The 22,590-nt window shown below is 45.2% G+C and overlaps 1 protein-coding gene and 1 long non-coding RNA gene across 6 annotated transcripts in view; one reads left to right on the top strand and one right to left on the bottom strand.

Annotated features, from left to right (window-relative positions):
* TTC7A (tetratricopeptide repeat domain 7A) overlaps window positions 1–22,590 on the bottom strand; it is a 172,435-nt gene that overhangs the window by 5,187 nt on the left and 144,658 nt on the right. The gene's annotated exons all lie outside the window — the stretch shown is intronic.
* Window positions 7–21,429, top strand: LOC130157385 (uncharacterized). The gene is made up of 3 exons (XR_008824842.1): window positions 7–1,072; window positions 12,978–13,050; window positions 21,177–21,429. It is a non-coding gene; the product is annotated as an uncharacterized LOC130157385 (long non-coding RNA).

Below are 22,590 nucleotides of genomic sequence, written 5' to 3'. Positions count from 1 at the left end.
CTGTCAACAGACAAGTGATGAGCAGTTAACAACAGCACAGAACAGAAGAAGAAATGGAGCCCTGCGAGCTTCCAGCAAGCTGGGCAGACGTATGAGTGCAGGTACAGGAGTCCTATGGGGAGGATCTTCACCTGTTTGTGGAGTAGAGAAGCAATCAGCTGTTAAGCTCCGCTTTTTTGATTGTGATGTGTCATTCACAAATCAATTGTGAAAATAACTTTTTTTAAGCAGAGACTGATTTAGCTTTGCAAGTGCTCCTGCTGTGTGTTACTGGGAGAGCATATACTGGTGCCATATAGAGGAAAGGCTAAAGGCCCTTGAAGCATCCCTGTCTCCTTGAGTAGGTTACACTGGCTTCTAATCACCAGGAAAAGATACACAGGTTCAATTATACCCAGTATCTAAACTAACTCCTGCTCATCTGGAACATCCAGCTGAAGCTGAGGAAAGGTCTTTCAGCTCCTACAGCCTGACCATACAGAAAGATCTTTGTTCTTAACAAATGGGGCTAGAGGGACGCAGCCCCTTTCCAGCCTTCCAGGGGCAGGCTGTATGTAACAGCATGGGGCCCTCTGTTCTGCACTCCAATGTAGACCCTAAAGCAGTGTGGGGGAAGAGAAGGATGGAGAAACCTTGTTTAAAAAGCTGTCCTTAGGGTAAGAAAAGACACAAGTGGGTGTAACCATCTGGAAGGAACAGGAGGGGGAGGATGAAAGAAGTGGTAGGAAGAACATGTTTTCCTACAGGGCTTGCATGGATGTATCTGAACCCACAAAGCATCTGAAGAGCCAGGCTCCCTTTTAATTACACAGCACTCAACCACACCGAGCCCAGACGGTCACGTGGGCTTTGCAGGCCACAACGCTTTAGTGCCATTTCTCCGCTTCCTCCTGAAGGTGCACACACCAGGACAAGCCTCCCACCAGTTTCATCCAGGTGTGGCCTGTGGAAGAAGCAGCCAACACTTTCATGTCATCTGCCAAGCTCTGCGTGGCCTCTGCCTGCACTTACCCACGGGAATGTTGCAAAGTGAGACGACAGCCTGACTTCATGCTTTTCCTGGAACTACATAGTAAGTGGATGCACATATATGTAAAGAAAAGCATTACCTTCACCTTTACTTCATCTTTATTTTGTGTAATTGCCTTTAGTTGATATGAAAAGATGTAAGATACCTGCAGTCTCTTGCAACTAGAACCCAAGTAAATTTCTCATGAAAGAACGGTGATGCTTTTGGAGGTAGTGAAGATTTTCCTTTGTCTTGTTTTGTTTGCTTTTCCAAAAGTGCCGTTACATGCAGGGTGCATCAACGTGACTAAGACCCCATGGCCAGTGATAGCACCGATACCTACAGAAACACATTACTCTGCCTGAGAGAAAAATTAAGGCACACCCATTTAATCAATTACCAGTGGTACTGTGAAAACTTTCACTGCTTCTTTCTTGCCCATAACCTTGACCTGAATAATCAACTCAGTATTAAATGTGATGATTTAGAGATGCAGTGGGGCTGTTTTTTCTGTAGGTTTCTCTATCTGTCAGAAAATGGCAAGGCAAGGTGCCTAATCCTCCTGTCCCCTTGCAAGCAGGCACGGGGGGCGCAGAGGTACTCTGATGGGAGAGGCTGGTTCCTCTGCAGGTAGCTGCCTGGAGACAACTGCAAGCGCGTAATGATAGACTGGAAAGTATTTGAGCAATTATAATTTGAATCACCTGCTTGACAGGGATAATGAGGCATAGAAAGGGCAAGTAGTGCGGCCGTACCAAATCTGCTGCCGAGCCAAGAACTGACAGGAGCTATCTCAGCTCCAGTTTGTCCTCAACCACAAAACCACTGTTCCTAAAAACTCTTCCTGTTGTGCTGACCGAGCAGAGCCAATTGTGCTCTCTGGTGGCCGGGGACCCATCGCTGTCCTCACCCTGACACCAAGCAGCATCAAGCCTCTCCACGCTCCCAGAGGGCTGCTGGCCCCAGAGGCGTAGGGGCCAGCAAGCCCGTGCAGCTGCTGCCTGTCATCCCTCTCCAGCGAGGAGGGGAATTCCCTCCCCAGATGACATCTCGCGCCTCTCAACAATGCTGCAGTGAAATCCACCTCATCGTAAACTGCTTGTGCAGCACAGCTCCCTTGTCTGCCCCAGCACCCTTGCTGGTCAAGGACCAGAGGCTGCGCGGCTTCCCCCCACCGCTCCCCAGCGTGCAGCCACTGCATTTATTTCGCCTGTGCTTGAGGTCCCTGCAGCTTGTTGTGCAGCACCGGGAGGAGGCTGTACACACACCCCAGGGGCTGTGTTCACCTGAGGGAGGTGGTGAAGCTGATGCCCACCGGTAAGTGCAGCACACATGAACATTTTCTCATTGGTATTCAGTGCTTTCAGGCACGGCAGTTACGCTGAAAAACTAAGAACCCTCAGAAAGGGTGACCTCAGGTTCTCCAGATCCAGGGGAAAGCCTCCTGTTGATGCTGCAGTATACTGCATGGGTGAAAAACTGCTATATCTTTCTGGGGAGAAATACTTGCTAAAGGAGGTAAAGATTTCCTGTCTCCTCGCTCTCTCCCTGCGTGACAGCGCCAAAGGCTGCCCAGGTCCATGGCCCTTCCCAGGCATGCCCGCTGTCCTGCTTTCCCCTTGCTCTCATCAGGAGCAGCCCCATGTCCCATTCCTGCCCATGTGCCTGGATTTCCATGTGGTGTGGGCAAAGGTGTTGGGCTTCAAGCCTGAGCCCGAACAGAGGCTGGGGTCTGGCCAACCGGCTTTGCAACCCAGGTCCTGCCAATGTTCCCAAACCCCAGCACAGAGACCTACTCCTTTGCCCAGAGCGAGCTGCAACAGATAGCGCCAGACTTTCCCATAAGGCTTAACTGAACCAGCAGAAATATGCTGCTGGATGTTTAAAGGACAGGTTGAACATCATTAATTCTGTGCAAAGGAGAGTTTCTTGCTTTGGGTTTCCTCTCTTGCCTCTTCCCCACGCTGCTCCTTGCAAACCACAAGCATTTTCTGAGAGCTGGAGGCTGCACAATCCCCACGCCTCATGAAAACGCAGCACTGAGCACTTCAGTTTTTTGTTTCCCTGAGGTATTTGCACTTGAGAGCTTCTCCTTGCTACTGAATTTCTTATTTCCCTATGGAGTCTGGCTTGCTATAAACAATGCCTGCATGTTGTTGCTATGTAGGTCCAGCTGGAATCTGCCTACAGTGCAAAAGAAAAAAATTATATATAAATTCAGAAAGCCACCCACTGACAGGCAATTTGCATTTTTATCTGGAAGATATTTTTTTTTTTTAATTTTCTAATGAAAGTTCAGTTCCTGAGTTTCTATGGAAACTCATCTGCTTAGTGTGCATGCATAATTTCATAAAGTCAGATCTCAGGAAGATGAGCAATTAGTATAAATACAAGCAGGAATGTGATTAAGGGTTTCATCCTCTTATTCCTGAAGATGGAGGGTGGGGCTGGGTTTTGTTGTCTTTCCTTGGTTTGTGTTTGTGTTTTTGCCAAACTAAGGCAGGAAGCGGGGCACACGGTAGCCTGGCTCCTCTGCCACCTCCTGGCTACCACTGGCACTTCTGGCTTTGCCCAGTTATTTTCCTCCCAAAGATGGTGAGTACCTCCAAGTACGGTCCTCTCTCTCAGTATTGCTGGTACTGAGTCAGGCCCCGCGGAGCGATGAGGACAGGCTTCTTTTCAAACGGAAGCATACTATAAATAGTAAAAAAAACCCCAACCCAACCCAAAAGGTGTGTGGGAATCATTTTGCTTTCGAGCTCCTGTGGGCAGCATGTGGCTAGGGGCTCACCCCCGGGCTGCGCTAGCCACGCGCAGGCAGTTCATGTGCTGCTTGCGTTAATACAGCTGTACAGAGCTTGGATGCTTGCTCACTCACTCAAGGAGGTCTGAGGGTAACTTCTGCAGATTAATTTTATTTTCTTCTTTAGGTCTGAAGACATACTTCAGATCTTGTAAACAGAGGCTGAGTAGTGAAGCCAGACGACAAGCCAGACTGTAAAAGCTGGTGCTGAAAGCACTGGAAGAAATTCATTGGAGGTGAAGGGTTGCAGCACAGCAGAGCTGGTACGGTCTAGTGCTGCATGAAGGCAGAGGGGAGACAGCAAATTTAGTTTGCTGATTTAGGGTGCCTTATGCTGGCAGCTAGACGGCTCAGTTTATTGTTTTTAACTTCAGGGAACAGGGGGTGCACACGGGAAGCTTTTTCAAAGTTATTTTTGACCACATACAAAACAAACAAAACCTAAACCACTTCTATAGTAACACTGGGTTTGACTTCCTTGCCTTCAGTGATGTGATATTTAGTAATTGATACTTGAGTGAGGCTATTTTTGTTTTACAATAGGAAAGCCACACTTCATTTTAAGTTAGATGAGCAAAAAAGTTACTTGTCTTCAATTTCCACTAATAAAGAAAGTGAGCATAATCTCCATGTGAAGTTCCACTTCAGAAGGTTGTGAAATTTCTGATCCGTGCCTTTATTTCCTTAGTTTGACAAAACCTCCTTAAAGGTTGTTAGATCATAAAATTTGCAGAAAATAGTGCAGAAAAGGCCTTACGGAAGACTACAAAATAGGCCTTACGTACAAGCTGGAGTTTATTTTTAGCAGTGAAAGTCAAAACTTCCTTTGCAAATGTTTAGTTCAAACACCTGATAAGCTGCAGGGAGTTATCCTGAGTCTTGGCATCCTCGTCTCCTTACACTAAGGTGGCACAGATCTACTTGTTCTTTCCTTCGGGGCTTGCATGGGAAAGAGTTTTCTAGAAATATGTTTTATTTCATTCCTGGAAGATTGCTTTTCATTTTGTTTGCGTGGTCATCTCATTGGAGAATCTGTATAGGTGGACTAGACTTTATCCTTTACAAATCGATTTTAATAATTACTTTAAATGCAAGTTCTCTCTATCTTTCCATGAGACTCAAATTCCAAAGTGAGGTTGCCTCTGATGCTTTTCCTAACTGAGCAGAGCATTTTTGCCCATTATTACCCTAGGAAGTTTCCAGAATAAATTGGACTTTGCAGACTTTGCTGTTGGGCTTCTGCTAGTGCATTATTTAATTAATTTCAAGGTAGCTGGGGTATCCTTACTGTCTGCTCCAATCTGTAATACAGATATGTCACTAGCAGTTAGTAGGCGGGTAATCAGCAGCTGGCAAGATCAGGGCATACTGCAGAAAAGTGCTCGTTCCAAAGTGTGCTTATTCAGCAGAACCCTACAAAAAGCCTTTCAAGATGCATTTGGCACTTAGTGATAACAGTCTCATGTAACAGAAAAATCCGCACTGCTGCAGGGCAACATACACTTCTGTAATTATCTAGCAATCGGAATAAGTTGTAAGCAAAATCTGTTGCATAAACCATGAAATATCAGAGTCCTTTTGGAAAATGGCAGATTAACTCTGGAAATCCTAGGTCTCCTAGAATAAGGATAGACATGTAAGTAGCCAATGATCTGTGATTCTTTCCCTTACATTCCTGACCTTTGCATTTCTGAGGAGGCAGGAATATTTTTTTTTTAGCTGTGAGCAAGTGAAGTGAGTTTTTGTTGTGCTGTCACTTAGCCACACCGCGGCTGGCAGTGTGTGGGGTAGCTAATCATCCATTTTGCTGATTCAGTCCAGGTTGTAGCAAACCTGAGCTATACGTCTGAGCTTTGTTCCCTGAAAATACACTGGGAATTCATGGGGCAGGCAGGGTCTGCTCACCAAACACACTGAATTAAGAGACCGTATCTTAATTTGCCGCCCTAACAAAGGGTGACTGGGATCCACTTCTGGAGGAAAGCTCATCTTTCAGTGTTTCTGCTGCCTCTTTTGTCAAAAGCAGATTTTTCTTCTTTTCCTTCCCCCTCTGCATCTCCTCCGCTGAAGCTGCTGCATTCCCTGTCAGTCAGTGACGCTGAAGTGCTGCATTTGATAAAGCAGAGGAGGGGAAGGAGAGAAGAGGATAAGGCAGGCAGGCAGGGCCACTGCAGAATGCAGCATGTGGAAAGGAAAAACGAAGGAACAGCACCGGAGGAGGGGGGAACTGGCAAGTGCTGGGAAAAGCAAAAACCCGAATTTGCATCATGATTTGTAGCACTTGTGCGCTACCTGTGGGTTTCAACTCAGTAGGTTCAACCCGGAGATATCAGCTCCAGTACTGCAGGCACCGAAGGAAGGCAGCCCAGCAGCTGATTGCTGCTTAAACTTCACTGAAGTGTCTTCGTGTGCTACAGATGAGTGTGAGGTAAGGGAAGAAAAGAGACTGCAAGGAGGTATCAGGAGCGATAGGCTAGCTGAGCGTGAAGACAGAGATGTCTTAAGCCCACCACAGACCTGGGCACACGGATATGCTTTATCAACCGTACCCAGGTAGCTTTGGCAGGGAGAGAAGGAAAAGCAAAAGAAAGAAAAGATCCAAAGCGGTGAAAACCCGGAGAGGAACATCCCCTTCCCTAGCTTGCCAATGTGTTTTTCAAGGCAGCGTGTAACTGTAAATGCACCATCCCACCCAGGCCCCCCATGAGGCAAGCCCCCCCTGCAGAAGAGGAGCACTGTGCCATGCTGCACGCTGCCCTCTCCCCAGGTTTGCCATCTCTATTTGAGTTCATCAAATGTTAGCAGGGATGTTTGTACCGTGTTTGAAGCTTAAATGTGATAAAACATTTATTGACATAAAAAGCAAACCCTAAGGCAGCATTTCAAACCAGGAGGCTCTGATCTCTTCATAGGGAGGCTCATACAAGCCTGGGGAGAATGAAGAGTTTTTCTGCCTTGTTGGATTGTCGTCACTTAAGCTTCGTTCAAAGCAGAATTGTTTGCTGCATGCTGAATATTCTCTAGACAGTTCTTCCTGTGCTGAGACCTACACGGAGATGAAGCAGCAAGCAAGGAAACCTAACAGGATGCCTCAACCGCATGTTTGAGACTATCTAAATGCAGTATTTGTTTCACACTCTCTTTTCCAGGGAAGGCAGATTTCTCCCAGCCCTGATCTTAGCAGTTGTCATAGTAATGTTGCAGTAGGGTGCACAGTAGTTTCAACTATGACTCAAGCTCATGGTGTCATCTGTAAAAACATGCACTAAGAGAAGGTCCCGAACTAATAATAAATAGCAATTTAGAATAAAAAAATTGTAATTTAAGGTCCCAATTCTGTTATGCACTGTACCTGCTTCTCTGGCAGAAAGCCTTGTTGAAATTAGTAAGATTCAGCCTAGATATATCAAAGTATTTCAAAATACATGCAGAATCAAGACCGATCAGCATCAGCAACGAGAGAAAAGGCATGCAACATACACGCAGGATGCTGAAGAGCAGCAGCCAGGTAACTTAGTAGCTAAAGCCCTTGACTAGAAAGCCATTGCTGTACTTCATTGGTATTTCACGTTAAATAATCTGCCACTACTCAGAAACACTTGAGAGAAAAGAGACAGGGTCAAGACAGCAGCTCTGGGAGGCAGAATTCTTGGGTTTAAGTGTTCTCAGATTTAGAAGGGTTGAGACCTTGCCCCTCTTGTGCCCAGGGAGTGCATGCTAACTTCTAGCAAATATTTTTAAGCTGGGGTAACAGTTAAACACCTCCTTCTCCCCCAGGGGGGAAACAGCACTCTGCCTCTATTTTGATAGTAAGCAGGTGCCTACATTCATTGCACAGAGCAAGATGTTGCTGCATACAGATGGGCAATGTCTAGGCTTAAGATGCGGACACTCAATTAATCTGAGTGCCCACACTGTGCTGTGGCTGATGAACAGGGGATTTCTGTCCGCTTAGGTTTCCTCCAGTGCCAATGCTGCATCTTTCCCCAATTTTTAATGAACTACTTTGACGGAGGAGGGGCTGATGTGCACATTTCCCATGCATGTTATCTTTCCCTCTCTGTACAGAGTAAATCTGAACGCATGAATCATGAACAGGTTCTCCTAGATAACAGCTTCAGCTCTGTCGAGGGTCTCTATGAAACTCAGTCCCACAGAACTAATCACCAGAGCAAGTGCTGCATTTAGTAAGTCTCTGAGGAAGGGTGTAGTGCAGCAAAGACCCGGCTGACAGAAGCACAGAGCATGCCAACATAGATTAAAGCAGATGTCTTCTGAAAGGAGAGCTGAGATATTTAAAACATCTTAATTTGCTTAGTTTTCCACTACTGGCAGTCTCTGGGATAGCATATTATCAATGACAACCTCTGCACAACTACAGCCGCAGCCTGAGTGCAATATTGCAGCCGAGTGCTAGGCCAGCTGCGCTGCTGGGAAACAGAGCGAGCTGGGCAGGAATGCACTGCTGTGGTCCAGCCAGTGCCTCTGGCTTCTGCACCGGTGCCTCTGATCCCGCAAGAAGCATGTTTCCTATCATCTCTTAACATAAAATCTCTCATGAATGATGAACCCACACGCACAAAGAGATTTTGCTGAATTACAGACAGCATTTTCTGTTACGTGCTCAAAAGAGAATGAATGAAGAAACTCATTGAGCAGATAAATAATTAAAGACTTTTGATAAATACTGCACATAACATTAGTGTAAATGGAAGCTCCAGTGACACTGGAGAGCTATGATGTCTTCATGCTTCCCATTTGTTTGGCAAGAAGGGACTTCTGCTTCCTTCTCTTGACTGTGGCCAGCTCAGTGTATCGGGACAGCTTGCTGAAAACCTGCAAGTCTTGATAGTTCCCACCCTGCTGTTTGTGCAGCTGTGTCTTAGGTACCAGGAGGCGACACATTCTGTTATTGCGCTACACTCTATTTTATATACTGTATTACTATAGTCTATCACCCTGCCCTGTCTTTGGTGCGATAACAGGCAGCCTAAATAGCACAGAATTTAAACTAATTATAACTGGTTTCCTTGTTTTTGAAAAACAGTGTTTGAAGGTTGAAGTATAAAGGGGATAGCCATTCCAGCCCTTCTCCCTTCTGGCAGTTCCCTGAGCACTTTCTGAAATAACCATTTATGAGTTCAGCTGTAGGCCAACTTGACTGCTACAGTTTCTATGTTTTAATTTGATCTCAGAGCAAAGCACAGCATGAGGACAATACTGATTACTAGAGCTGCAGTGGTTATCTCGAGGGCTGTGGATGAGAAACCACAGCCAAAGTTAGTAACGAAGATCAGGTTGGAGCTCAGTGGGGAGGCATCTGCTGCAGGGAGAGATCAGGCCAAGGACAATGTCTTTAGACCTGGATGCAAGTTTTATTCTCCAGAGAGGACTGAAACACCCCAAGAACCTGAGTGGTTTAATAATAAATGCATCAAGTTCTCTTGTAAGGTGTAACACACGCTTTAGAGAGATCAGAGAAGAGATGGGCAGTTTTGTCTTTCAGGAATTTATTTTGGTTTCTAAAGTTTGGTAAACACAGCCTGAATAATGTGGTAATGAGCGCCTCAGGGACATGAAGAATAACTTACCACAACAGAGGAATGCAAGTGATTGGCACAGATAAACAGGAGCTATGGGTTCCCTGGAAACTGGGATAATCCACCTTCGAGAAGCAGAGCACCAGCTCTCCTGCTAATGGACTGGAATCTCTGCACTGTGCAGTGGGTCAGACTTGCTCCTTCCAAGGACCTTGGACATCCCAGCAGGTCCTGGTCCCTCGCTGATGAGGGAAATGCGCCGTTCCCCCAGGAGAGGAAATGGCCACTCATAGTGGAAGTGATGGCTTCAGTGCCAGAGAACCACTTACCACCTCCTTTGTGATGGCTCCACTGTCTCCTGGATGGAGGAAGGAAGCCTGGCAACTGCAGAGGAAGAGAGCAGGCAACAATCCTGCAAAACAACTCTGTCAGCTCCGAACTGGTGCTCAGGAGCTGTGATCCTGCTGCACAGCCAGGGATTAGCGCCGATGGCTGGGCTACCTGGGGAAGCTGCCAGCTAACTAGTGGATTTGCTGGGAGGTTGGCAGTGGGGGAGCGGAGCTTCTGCAGCAAACAGAAACAAGGAGAACAAAGTGTTCGCAATTCCTTGGACAGTGAGTGAACTGACACACAAACTTATTAATGTGAGCATCCAAAATGCTCATTTCTCCTGTGGGAGCCAGTGACTAGAGGCAAAGACAAGTTCTCTCCCTCAAGCTCAGCTGCTTCAACACAAAAAAATTGAGCTAAGAGGCTGCTCTAAGGATTGCTTTTCCCCAAGGAGAGCTTAGAGCAGTTATTTTGGGCTATCTGAAGCACAGGAACATTCCTGGGATTCTGCAATAAACTTCAGAGTTGGGAAAACAGAATCTGCCAATCAGCCATGGTTTGGAAGGAGGCTACCAGTCATCTCCAAAAGCCAAATGTTGCTTTACTGTTGTTCTGCTTGGCACAGCTGCAAAAGGTATGTGCCAGACAGGCGTAATACCCACAGGGAGAGCTTCTCTAAGGGTCAGATTAGGATTAGTTTCGATCTCTTTCTCCTCCCGAGCCCATAACCCACCTATCTGGGACTTGCAGAGGACCACTGCTGTACTAACGGGCAGAGACCAGCTGTCCTGATTACACTCAGCATGACCGGGGATGCTTCCTGCAACCGCAGCCTTACGCACACACAAGGAGCGTGCAATCACTTGACGGCGAACTCCAGTGGAGAGCATCGGCCACAGGAGGCCATGCTGATGGTCCACCAGCAAGTGTTGCGCTGCTGATGTGCCATTTTTGGGAGGAGGTGTAACTAGCTATGTCACCCTGCACAGCAGGCTGAAAATAGGATTGCACTCACTGTGCCACGTGGCTCAGTGGTATGTCAGGACATGTATTTTTAGGAAATTCCTCCTTTGGGCAGAAAGGGTGAAGTACTTGGCCTGGTTTGCAGGCTGCTGGCTTTGCCCAGATCTTTCATACTAGGGTGTGGGAGCATGTTAGCCACCAAGTTGGTCTGTGGATGCCCTTAGTGCCGCGGTACAGTGCTAGTCCTAGTTTCCTACTGATCAGGGTGGTTGCAGAAGGGTAGAAGATAGCTGGTCTGCTGCTGTGCTTTTCTTTGTTTCAATGTATGCATGCTTGCTCTCTCTCTTTGCTGGTGCTTTTCAGAGAGGGAACTGACCTCCAGCAGAGCAGGGATGGAGAAAAATGTAAGGAAGATCAATGTCTTAGGAAGAATATGGTCTCTGAGGAGCAGCAATAAAAACGTACCTAGCAGAATGAATGTGTGAGGCGAATGGGGAGCTCAGAGAAGATAGCTCATGCAGAGAAAAGAGCGAGAGCGAGAGAGAACGAAAAGCAGATGGTAGGCAAGGGATTTAAATAAGCTTCTGAAGAGGCAAAGAGGAGTCTGCCTTGGTAAGGTGCTTTTTGGGTGCAGCATAATGAAAAAATGCAGTACATCTCCATGCCCTGCCAGTTACTGATGCATAGACAGTGCTGTGACTTGTCTGACCCCATGAAAAGGACAAGGTAAAGCAGTGTTGGACTCAGAATCAAATTCTTCTCTCTGACAGACACTTGCCAGCTTCCTCTTTCCCCCAGAACATCATTCCTATCAGGCAGTATGTGTTCAGCTCCAGCATCTGGGTTGTGATTTTTTGGCAGCTGCACAAAATCTCAGCTATTAAATCCCACCTGCCAGTCTCATGTCTGCTCCCACAGACCTTTGCCTGTTAGCAAATGTTTCGAAATCACACTGCCAGGCACAGCACATCATTCTGCAATCCTACCTCAGGCAAAAACCCTCATGCAAGGACTTCTTTTAACTTCAGTGGGCTGCAGGAGGGAAAGGCTAGAGGACAGGCTTCTGGATTACAGGCAGAAATACTCATTTAGGTCATGGCTTGCACTGCATTCTTTTCAGCACTAATGTAAAACAGCTATTTTCCCCATGAATTATCTGAGTAACACTATTTGTCTGTGACATTTTAAGAAGCTTTGAGACATGTTCTGTGCTATAGATGTGCAGTAAGAGAATTTTGTGAACTTCATTCACCAGAATGTGTTCATGTGAAATTGTTCTTCCCTTCTTTACAAATTCTTCCTTTCCCTTCGCTTGCTTCTTAGCAGTCCCAGATGAGAAATGCCACCGATGTGATGTGTGCATACTGTATGTTGCTTCATTGTTGAAACAGTTCATTAGTAAACAAAATGCTGAAATACAGCTTGATCATCTATCCTGGAAAGAGATCTACCCACAGAAGTAACTGCAATTTTTAATTTTGTATGGTGAGAAAGGACTTAAACTTCCACATAAATCATCTGCTGTAAGATTTCACAATCTGACTTTCCCCAGCATGAACCTAGGCAATGAGGCTGCACTTCTGGTGCAAAAGGCAATCTCTCTTGGAGATGGTCTAAGCTGCTTGATTATGGTATCTCTAAAATTGCAAACAAAAGAGACAATCAGTGCTTTTTGATGTGGACATCTGTCAGCAGAGAAATCACTGCTAACTGTCATATAATAACCACACCAGACACTTCCATAGCAGTCATCTTTCTGGAAGTCAAGCATGAAAAAGCATGAAAAAAACCTGTTACTCATCCAAGCACCAAGCATATTTTGTCTGGATCTGGTTGCGTTTCTGTAACTGTTCTGTAACTCCAAGGTGATGTGACAGATGGATACTTGAGGTCAAAATATTTAGCCAAGATATCGCAGTCAGTAACTATTTTTGTTGGCATGTAATTAAAGTATTTAGCTTTATACTCTAATATTTGCATTTTAGTTTTAGAAGCAATGTAAGTACACTGAGAGAAGGTGCCGATAGTCTGACATAAATACAAGCAAAAGGAATTTGTAGAGAATTGGCTCAGCAGCAGAACTATCTAGCTGCACTTCACCGTTCACAGAAGTCCTTGCTCCTGCAGAAGCACCATAGGAGCTGTCAGTTTGGCAGGTACATGGTTCTGCATGAGCTCTGAACAATGTTAAAGCAGTACAGCGCTGTCTAAAAACCATGTGCAGCAAGGAGTATCTAATTGTCTTTTTATGAAAGGATTGACTTTAGACAGCCTGCCATCTATAGAAATCATACACATGATTTCCTAAAGCATTTGCACACCTCCTTTGCAGGCATGGGCTCATCAGCGTGTCACTTAATTGATGAAAATGGAAAAAATAGTTGCAACCTCTCCACAGACAACAGGTAAGGGGATGACATCTAATGACTAAGTAACCTGGACCAGGTTTGCATTGCCCAAAAACTCCTGTAGAGTATCTCTTGTTTAGATGGCACCAGGGCTGCCTGTACTACAGACCAGTTATTTTGCTGGTTACATAGTTCAGCACTAGTCTAATGATGGATACTGTATTTGCAGGAGGGAAAAATGAATTTTCTTGAGAACTGCCAGAAGAAAAATACTGGATCATCAGGAAAGAGGGTAAAATCAGTCTCTCATGATTTGCAGCAAATCAGTGAAAAGACTCAACTGCCAAAATATAATGAACTGGGTAACTCCTGCAATCACACAGAAACATACACATAAGCTACACTTTAGCGCTGCCCGCATATCTAAGCAAAAAAAATAATAATTAAATCACAAACATTATGAAGTCTTTTTAATCCATGTGGGGTGAAAGAGGACATTTACAGAGCAGTACAACCCCTAGTATTGCATCCATTCTCGAATCTAGCAAAGCCCTTTAATGAGGCTGACTTTGTGCTAGGAGGAACAGGCATGGGTACGTTAAATGAACCAGCCTGCATCTGTGAGATGCCCAGGGATGCAGCAATGTGGAAAAGACTCACCACGTAGCAGTATGGCATGAGTGCAGTGCTCATGTGTCGGGGGAACTCTGGAGACAGCAAGCAAGGGAGAGAGGCACCTTCAGCTGTTGTTGTGTCAAAGCCTGAACAAAACAGGCTCCAGCAGCAGCCCCTGATGGAAATGATGTACTTGTAAAACATTTACATTTTCAGCAGGATGTTTCTAATTAAACTCAATTGGTTTGCACACCTGCTGGGAGTGACTGCTCTGCACCTCATCTCCCTCTCCTACTCGAGCACAAAGAGGATGCGACTGCCTAGGCTACCACATAGCACTGTGTTCCTTTTGTGCACTGAGAGTAATTGAGAAAATGGATGGCAACAGCCATGTTTTTTGTTTGCTACTGTTCTAGGAAGCGCCTTCCCCCCCCCCCCCCCCCTTTTTTTTTTTCCCCAGAGCATAAAACTGCTCAGGTTTTACAGCCCTTTTGCAAGAATGGGGAACTGACAGGGCTTTGTGTAGTTTCCTGACTGTAGGGCATTATGATTGATGCCGACAACAAACCTCTCAGGACTGAGGAAAGGCCGGTACAGGTCCTGACTAGCATCAGATCGATGGGGAAAGGATGGTATTGAAGCATGCTATAGTTAGTAGTGCAAGGCAGAACAGCCAGCTGTCACTTATTAAACACTTTTTAGCCTGTCTTACGAGTGCAGCCTGACCTGAAGGTTTTAAGAAAGGGTTTTATTGATACTGTGTTATATTCTCTGAGTTATTTATGGGTTTGCCTGGAAAGGTCTAAGACAAGCAAACCTTCGGAGAAAACTGCTGAAACTGTGTGGACAGCCAGCAGGATCTCTGGTTTGTGACTGCTGTCCGAGGCTCCCTTTCTGCATCTTTACGGAGCCAGCATTTGTCAGTGAGATGTAAGTCATGCCTCAAAAGAATACTTGAATGTATTGGCCTTGTTGTACTGCGGCATTGCCCTGCTGTGAAATGAGAAAAATGCATTTACTGTGCTGTGGCAGCAGGTTGGCATCCCAAACGTTCTCCCCTCCAACAAGCTCACTGGGTCAGAATAATTCTGTTTTGAATTGTACAGGACAGTCTCCTGGGTAACACGCTTCACAGCAATGCTCGGGGGGAACACGCCCTTGAATGCAAGGCAGTCAATGAGATTTATAATTACCGTGTTTTATAACCTCGTTCATTCAGGCAGGGAAGGATACTGCTGAAGAGATCTCAAACAAGAGAGATTATATATTCACAGCTACATAAATAGTTGTTAATATGATTCAAAACCTGGATGGCAGAAGGCTCTCTTTTGTCCACTGTGCTGTCCAGTGTAACACAAAAAACGCACAGACTAGTTTTAAACTCAGGCAGCAGCAGGGCATAAAACTCTGACTTCGGCTACCCTCTCCCAGAGAAGGGGATGTAAAATACACTCTGCTATCACCAAAATCTTCTGATTGCATTAAGCAAGGTCTTGGCTCAAGGCCAGGTCCCAGCCACCCCTTTAGTGATAATGACCGCCCTTCCTCAGGGCGCTGAGCACGGGCAGAATCCAGCTGCGTTTTCACACACGCACACATGTAAATTGTCAGAACATGGTGGTGTTAATGCTTCTGGGATGACAAATTGAACCGATAGATGTTTCATCCACTGCGAGCTCCATGCAGAATGCATTGTATTTTCAGAAAAGCCCGGAGGTCAAAAAAATAAATCTCCTGGTACAGTTTATCTGATGTTTTGTTTTTGAGTGTCCTTGATGCATAACAGCATGGTATCATCTCTAAAGATTAAAAACAATCCCTTCATATTGCTCTGCTAGGTGTTTTCAAAGAAATTCATGCACAGATGAAAACAAATAAAAACAATGCCTGATGGCTCTGCAGGGATCCTGGGCCTCTAGTTTCAGGTAGTCTGGAGACAATTTTAAACAAACAGGGATGTCTTAAATCCTCAGCTACAGCTCCAGCGAGGACATGTTGGCAAGACTTCAGTAGCTTTAATGGGGCGAGGCTGGTTGAGGATTTTCAACATCATCATCTCCATTTTGTGGTTTTTAGGGTATAGCTTAACTAGGATCTAAAGCTTATAATGTGCAATACTGGATTTTCATTATTTTTTAAACTGGAGCTTCGAGATAACACCATCTTTGTTTAGAGTTTGTTTAAACAAAAATTCAGAGTAGCTAGGTTGGTTTTCATGATGTTGTGGTCTGGGTTTTTTGATGGACTAAGGCATGGGTGGAAAAAGTCACCCTCATCGATGCAGGACTGGGGCCCAAAATGACAGAATTAAATGCAGTATAAACTGAGTGCGCCCCAGGCACTGATGAAGGAACAATTCAGCTCGCTTCAGTTAACATGTCTTACTTTTATCCACTTGGCTTTACTGTTTTAGAGGATCTGGCCCACTATGAGAACAAAATCCCTCCCCCAGTCCCTGTTCTGCTTCCAGCCTTTGCTGCTGGCTAACTCTGAAGGACAGCTGCAGGAGTTTCTTAAGGAGAAATCTATGTGACACTGCTGAATTTAGTAAAAGGCTGAAAATAGGCTTTTTACTTTTTCTTCACTCTTGCTTAGGCACTAACTTTGTTCAGGCTGAAAAATACTCTGCAAAGGTAGACTTGAGGGTTTGTTTTTTATTGGGCAGACTCATTCACGAGATCACTTGCAAGGCAAAATAACTCCAGACAGAACTTGCGTAAGATGTTTGTGCCAAATACGATGCACATATTGATTTAGGGGTGCTGGTGGGTAGGGAGGATAAAGGGATAATGCTGAATACAAAACCATGCTCTGTTGCTGATGAACAGCCCCACATGCAGTGTATTGCAATGCATGGGAAGGAAGCCACAGCAGGTCACATTCAGATTGTACCTGCTGTGGAGTTTCGTTCCATTTTTTAAAAATCTCTCTTTTATTTTTAAATTACCTTTATACCTGCTATGCACCGCCCACCTGCTTGTTTGCTCTTAAGCCTGTATGCTGGCTGGGTGTTCAAACCGCCCTCAAGTTTTTGCACAGGCATACATTAAAAAATACTCCCATGGCCCTCCCTCACCTTCTTTAAGGTGTTAAGACTTGTTGCTTATTAACTACTTTGTCCTTGTTAACCCTGGCCATCCCCTATCCTTCGCTGTGAGGCCAGGGCTGCTGACCACAACTACTGTTAGTTGGTTACTTGTGGTGTAAAAGCACTAGCAGCAACACTTAGGATGCACAGTATTGCAGGACACCAGTTGCTTTCAAGGCCACCTTTGCCTATTCTCCTTTGGAAGGGGATTACTGGAAGCACAGTGGCTTTGTCTGGGATAGTTACTTTTACCTCTTCCCTGGCTTACCTCTTGAAGTACTGATTTCCCAACCTCCCGGAGGAGCTGTGGAAGCACCAGGTTCTTGTGTTGCGTGCAGTCAGTGAGGGACAGCAATGTTCAGGAATGGTTACTTTGGCTTGTCAAAGCTCTACGTAGCAGTGCTAGCCACCTGGGGAAGTAGGTGGCATCCACACCTACACAGCTGCTTCCCTAACCTCCTTCCTTGAGAACAACAAATCTTATCTAACATCTCAAGCCTAAGTAGTGTTAAAGACACAGTACAGGTCTTGCTTCCTTGCCCCAAGCGCTGGGATATGCTGCCATAGATACCAAAAAGCCATGGCAATTCCTTTTAATTTGAAAGGTTTCACCTTTCACCATCGGCTCTGTGGTATCTGAGCAAGGGAAGTCTCGTCTAAAGGGAGCTCTCTTCTAACAGGAGATACAGAGAAGCAGTCCCTCTGGTTCTTCTCAAACTGTGACACGCTGTATGATCACCGAGATAGAAAAAGTTTGCAAGTTGTCTAGTTCAAAGTATGCAAAAATAGCAGGGATGCACTTCCAACAAGGCTGCTCTTCTGTCCCTATTTGATGCTAGCTTGTGAGAGTGAAATTGAGTAGTGCAAGACTATCAAGATTTAATCTGTTTACAGAATTTCAGTTATATGAATTTGATTTGAAAGGATTTGTGCTACATGTGTATATCATGACTTGTCATAGCTGCCTGCATTGACATTACATTATGTGAGCATTCTGATTCCAGAGACTAGCTACATTGGTAAAATCACTCACTACAGCTGACCAAGCTAAACATAAATTAATAAAAAAATGTTTGGGTTTTTTTTCTGCCTTTTGGCTCAAGGATCTCACATATACACCATTTTTACTTTGTGATGCTGCTATTTTATATTTGCTTGTTTAGGAAAGCTAACTTCAAACAATGGGTTACTTCCAAACCATTTCTTTTGATGATTGTTCATTCACTATTCAGAGTAAGAGATTAGTTTAAAATGGTATATACTTCCAGTCTGTCTGATTTGCTATATCAGCCAACAAATAGTATATAATAGAGAACTTCTCAGAGAACGCTAAGTCTATGAGTTCAGAAAGTCTTCTAACCACTGGTGACATTCAAAGAAAAATAATTTAAAGCTGCAGAAATGTGAAATTAACACTTATCTCAAATACACAATCATTTATCATTAGTGAAAAGCAGTTCTGAGATTTCAAGGTTGCTTGTTTGACCTATTTGTGGTATTCTAGGAAGAACAGCAAGGAATCCTGAAGTGAGGGTTTCTGCTCCTGAAGCCTGGAAATGTCCAGGGCTTGTGGGTTTTATCAGTCTCTCTCCACATTTATTTACTTTTTTTGCTCCTCAAGGCAAGACACTTTTCAGGCAAAAAGGATACCAAATGGTCCATGAACCTGGTGCTGAAGATACTGCAGGCAATTTTGCTCTCAATGTGCATGAAATATGTGCAGAATCTCTTATTCCTACTGAAGTCAGAAGGAAAACTGATATGTGCTTGTACTGCAGAAGCCTGTCCTGAACTATCCTCATGTACATAATTTCAGTTCAGAAAAGAATTAAATGCTGTAGGGTCTGGCTGTATGTTAACAAGTCCATAAACTCCCCTACAACATCAACCTTCAAGCCTCGCAATGCAGTAAGGGATCATACGGGACTTCACAAACGCTCTGCTGTGGCATTTGTTTAATTTGACCTAGCTTCGTTTGTCTGTATTAGTCACTTCTGTGCTGTTGAGCTGCAAGTGACAGCCTCAAAGAGAAAATACCACAGCCTGCCAATCTGGCACAAAAATTAATCTAACTAGAAGTTCAGAAATTCTATAGATTGTTTAGATGCGAGGGAATAATACTGCGCTCTTATTAAAAACCACACAATCCCGTATTAAGTGCCAAACCTGTTCACCATTAGCTGCTTTGGGAAACACTGCCCAGGGGAGTATTTACATAAAGATGAAGCTAACTTTTCTCCTTGTTTAAAAAAATAATCACAATCTCAGAGCTCCTTGACAATTTCTTTTAAATGCAATTCATAGCTCAGCTTTCACTACCGATTACGTTTGGCCAGGTTGGTATGTTATGTGTAGATGTGCTGAACAAGTGCTAAATTTCACTTCACGAGGAACTAGAGGCGGTGGGAGTGGCCCTGTATGTTAGGAAGTATTTTGATTGTCCGGAGCTTAATGATAGGGATGACAGGGTTGAGTGTTTATGGGTAAGAACCAGGAGAATGACCAACAAGGCAGGTACCACGGCAGGAGTCTGTTACAGACCACCCAACCAGGATGAAAAGGCAGACAAAATACCCTATAAGCAGCTGGGAGAGGTCTCACAGTTGCTAGCCCTTGTTCTCATGGGAGACTTCAACTTACCAGATGCCTGCTGGAAATACAACACAGTGGAGAGGAAACAGTCTAGGAGGTTCCTGGAGTGTGTGGAAGAGAACTCCCTGACACAGCTGGTGAGAGAGTCAGCTAGGGAAGGTGCCCTGCTGGACCTGCTGTTTGTGAACAGAGAAGGGCTTGTGGGTGATGTGATGGCTGGAGGCCGTCTTGGGCACAGCGATCATGAACTGATAGAGGTTTTGATTCCTGGAGAAGTAAGGAGGGAGGTCAGCAGAACCGCTGTCTTGAACTTCCAGAGGGCAGACTTCAGCCTGTCTAGAAGAGTGGCTGACAGAGTCCCTTGGGAGGCAGTCTGGAGGGGCAAAGGAGTTCAGGAAAGGCTGGACATTCTTCAAGAAGGAAACCTTAAAGGCTCAGGAGTGGACCGTCCCCATGTGCTAAAAGACGAGCCAGCAGGGAAGAAAACTGGCCTGGCTGAACAGACAGCTTTGGCTGGAACTCAGGAAAAAAAGGAGAATTCAAGACCTTTGGAAGAAGGGGCAGGCAATTCAGGAGGACTACAAGGATGATGTGAGGTTATGCAGGGAGAAAATCGGAAGGGCCAACTAGAACTTAACCTGGCTACCGACATAAAAGACAATAAAAAACGTTTATGTAAATCCATTAGCAACAAAAGGAGGGCTAAGAAGAATCTCCATCCTTTATTGGATGTGGGGGAAAACACAGTGGCAAAGGGTGAGGAAAAGGCTGAGGTACTTAGTGCCTTTGCCTCAGTCTTTAATAGTAAGATCAGTTGTTTTCTGGGTACCCAGCCCCTGAGCTGGAAGACAGGGACCGGGAGCAGAATGAAGCCCCCATAATCCGAGGGGAAACTGTCAGTGACCTGCTACACCACACCTGGTAGCGACACGAGAGCCAAAGCATGGGTGGTGGTTTCCCAGTGCCTCTCTGTATTGAATTTGCATGGCAAGGTTTTGGTAGCAGTGGGGCTACAGTGTGGCCAAGGTCAACCCACCACACTCTCTGTTTCAGGTATCCAGCATTGCCTTCACTCAGACTCCACTCTACTCCCTTCAGGATCACTAACTGCTTACAAACAAGGCTTCTCTCTTTCGACAACTTAAAACTCCTCCTGCCTTAGCTCGGCTAGATCTGCAAGAAGTGCTCTTTAGTTTCTTACTCTGCTCTACCCACTGACCAAATGGCACTGGGGACCTGTGCACTTTCAAAAGCACCAGGCCCCAATCAGAAGAGATTGCACAGGGGACACAGGAGATGCTCCTTCCATCTAGGGTTTCCTAACCAAATCTGAGCCTGCTAAAACCAGCTGACACTACATTTCTTGTAGCTCTGAGGTACACAAATGCGTGTGTGAACACAGAGACACACACATTTACTTCCCTGCTGTAGGCCACAGGGGATGCCAGAACCATTCCAGCAGCTTGGCTGTTTACAAACAAACACTGAAAGCATAAAATCATGAGGTCACATCAGGGCGCCTCCTACCAAAAGTGTCTTACTCCAACAGCTTTCCAATGACTAGTGATTTCCCAACAGGCCTAACTTTTTCACATTTCCTTGCGTTTATTCATGTTGCCTTGGGCAATAACATTCCTTACTGTCTACAGTGTTGAAAAAAAGCCTGAATACTGTGTGGCTTTCTGTACAAAGGGCACTGTGGGTTACTGAAAAATTCAGTGTTGATACCAAAGCCTCAGCATAACTCAGAGATGGCAGCTTTGTATTTTATTTTAGCATTGACCAAACTTTATCTTTTACTTCTGAGTGTGTCTCATTTGCTGTAAGTGATCATTATGTGCGATTCGCCTCTGGCCCTTAACGATGCAGGTCTTGCTTGTCCTTTCAGTGCCCCTGCTTCCCTGCAGCTTTAGGAGGAACTGCATTTGCTGAACAGTGGCATCTTGCACCTGGGGTGGAATAACATCATGCAACTGCATGGGCTGGACACTGACTTGGGAGAAGCAGCTCTGAAGAAAAGAACTTGGGGATACTGGTGGACAACAACGGAGCATGAGTCAGCAGGGCACCTGTGCAGTGCTGAAAGCTAATGGCATACTGTATGTAAATGTAAATGTAAAAATACATTACCTAACGCAGCACAGCAGACTGAAAGTAATTATTTCCTTCTATTTGGCATCGATCAGAAGTGCTGTTGCCATTTTTGGGTTCCCCAGTACCAGAGAGATGATGACAAACTGGAGAAGGGCAGGTGGAGGGCCACTGAGACGGCTGGGAGGGCCATGATACTGTAAAGAGTCTGAGAGAGGAGCATTTATCCAGCCTCTCCCTCTCCAGGCCAAGGAGGTATCTGATTGCCATCTTCAGCTACTTAATGGGGGACTGGCAAAAAGATGGGACCAAACTTTTCTCAGATGTACTCAGCTGTAAGAGATTAAGGTACAGCAAGGGAAATTCTGGTTGACTAGCTGTTAAGAAAAAATTCTTCACAAGGAGTGGTGCAAAATCAGAACATGGGCCCAGGGAGGTGGTGGAATATCCATCCTTGGAAATACTCAAAACTCAGCTGGACAGGGCCCTGAGCAACCCGGCTGTGTATTTGAAGCTGGCCCCACTGTGAGCAGCAAGTGAACCAGATGACCTCCAGACGAAAGCTCCTTTCTCACCTAAATTCTTCTATGATTCTAATGTGCCTCATGGTATGTGTGCTAAGATACTAAGCACACTAATATATCATCACTGGTGTCAGGTATCATCACCACTTCCATCAGCTGGAACACTGCCGAGCTGACTCAAATACTGTACATCTTGTCTAAATGCAATTAAGAAGGCACATGGCAATTTCTGTGTATCCCAATTAGCCTTGCTCATACCATGGCTGTTGACATTCAAAACTGGCTGACTTGGAGGCCTGTTTCCCACTCAATTCAGAGCTTATATTGAGCTTCCCTGGTTTGTTGTAAAACTTACCAAGGCCCACAAAGTAAGGCCCTCCTTCAGAGTCACATTAACCACAATATGGATTTGGGGGGAATCAAAGCAAAGCTCACACACTACAAACCTAATGAATCAAACCCTAAAAGATTAATGTTCCTGAATAAAGCAGCAAACCCCACACAGCTCCAGATCTGCCTCTTCTTTTATTGCTCTGCTCTTAGGATGTAAAAGAAGCCGTGGCAGTTGATGGCTCTCCCACATTGGCATCTATTATTGTAATGCTAAATGCTAGCTCCTATCACCCCTGTAATCCTGTTTGGGAAGCTCTGCTACAGTGTTTACATTCTTATCTTTGTTTAGTCAAT

This window comes from Falco biarmicus, chromosome 12 (genome assembly GCF_023638135.1).
Source record: "Falco biarmicus isolate bFalBia1 chromosome 12, bFalBia1.pri, whole genome shotgun sequence".
Taxonomy (NCBI): domain Eukaryota; kingdom Metazoa; phylum Chordata; class Aves; order Falconiformes; family Falconidae; genus Falco; species Falco biarmicus.
The sequence above is the reverse complement of the archived record's forward strand: the minus strand, read 5'-3'. Positions and strand labels throughout refer to the sequence as shown.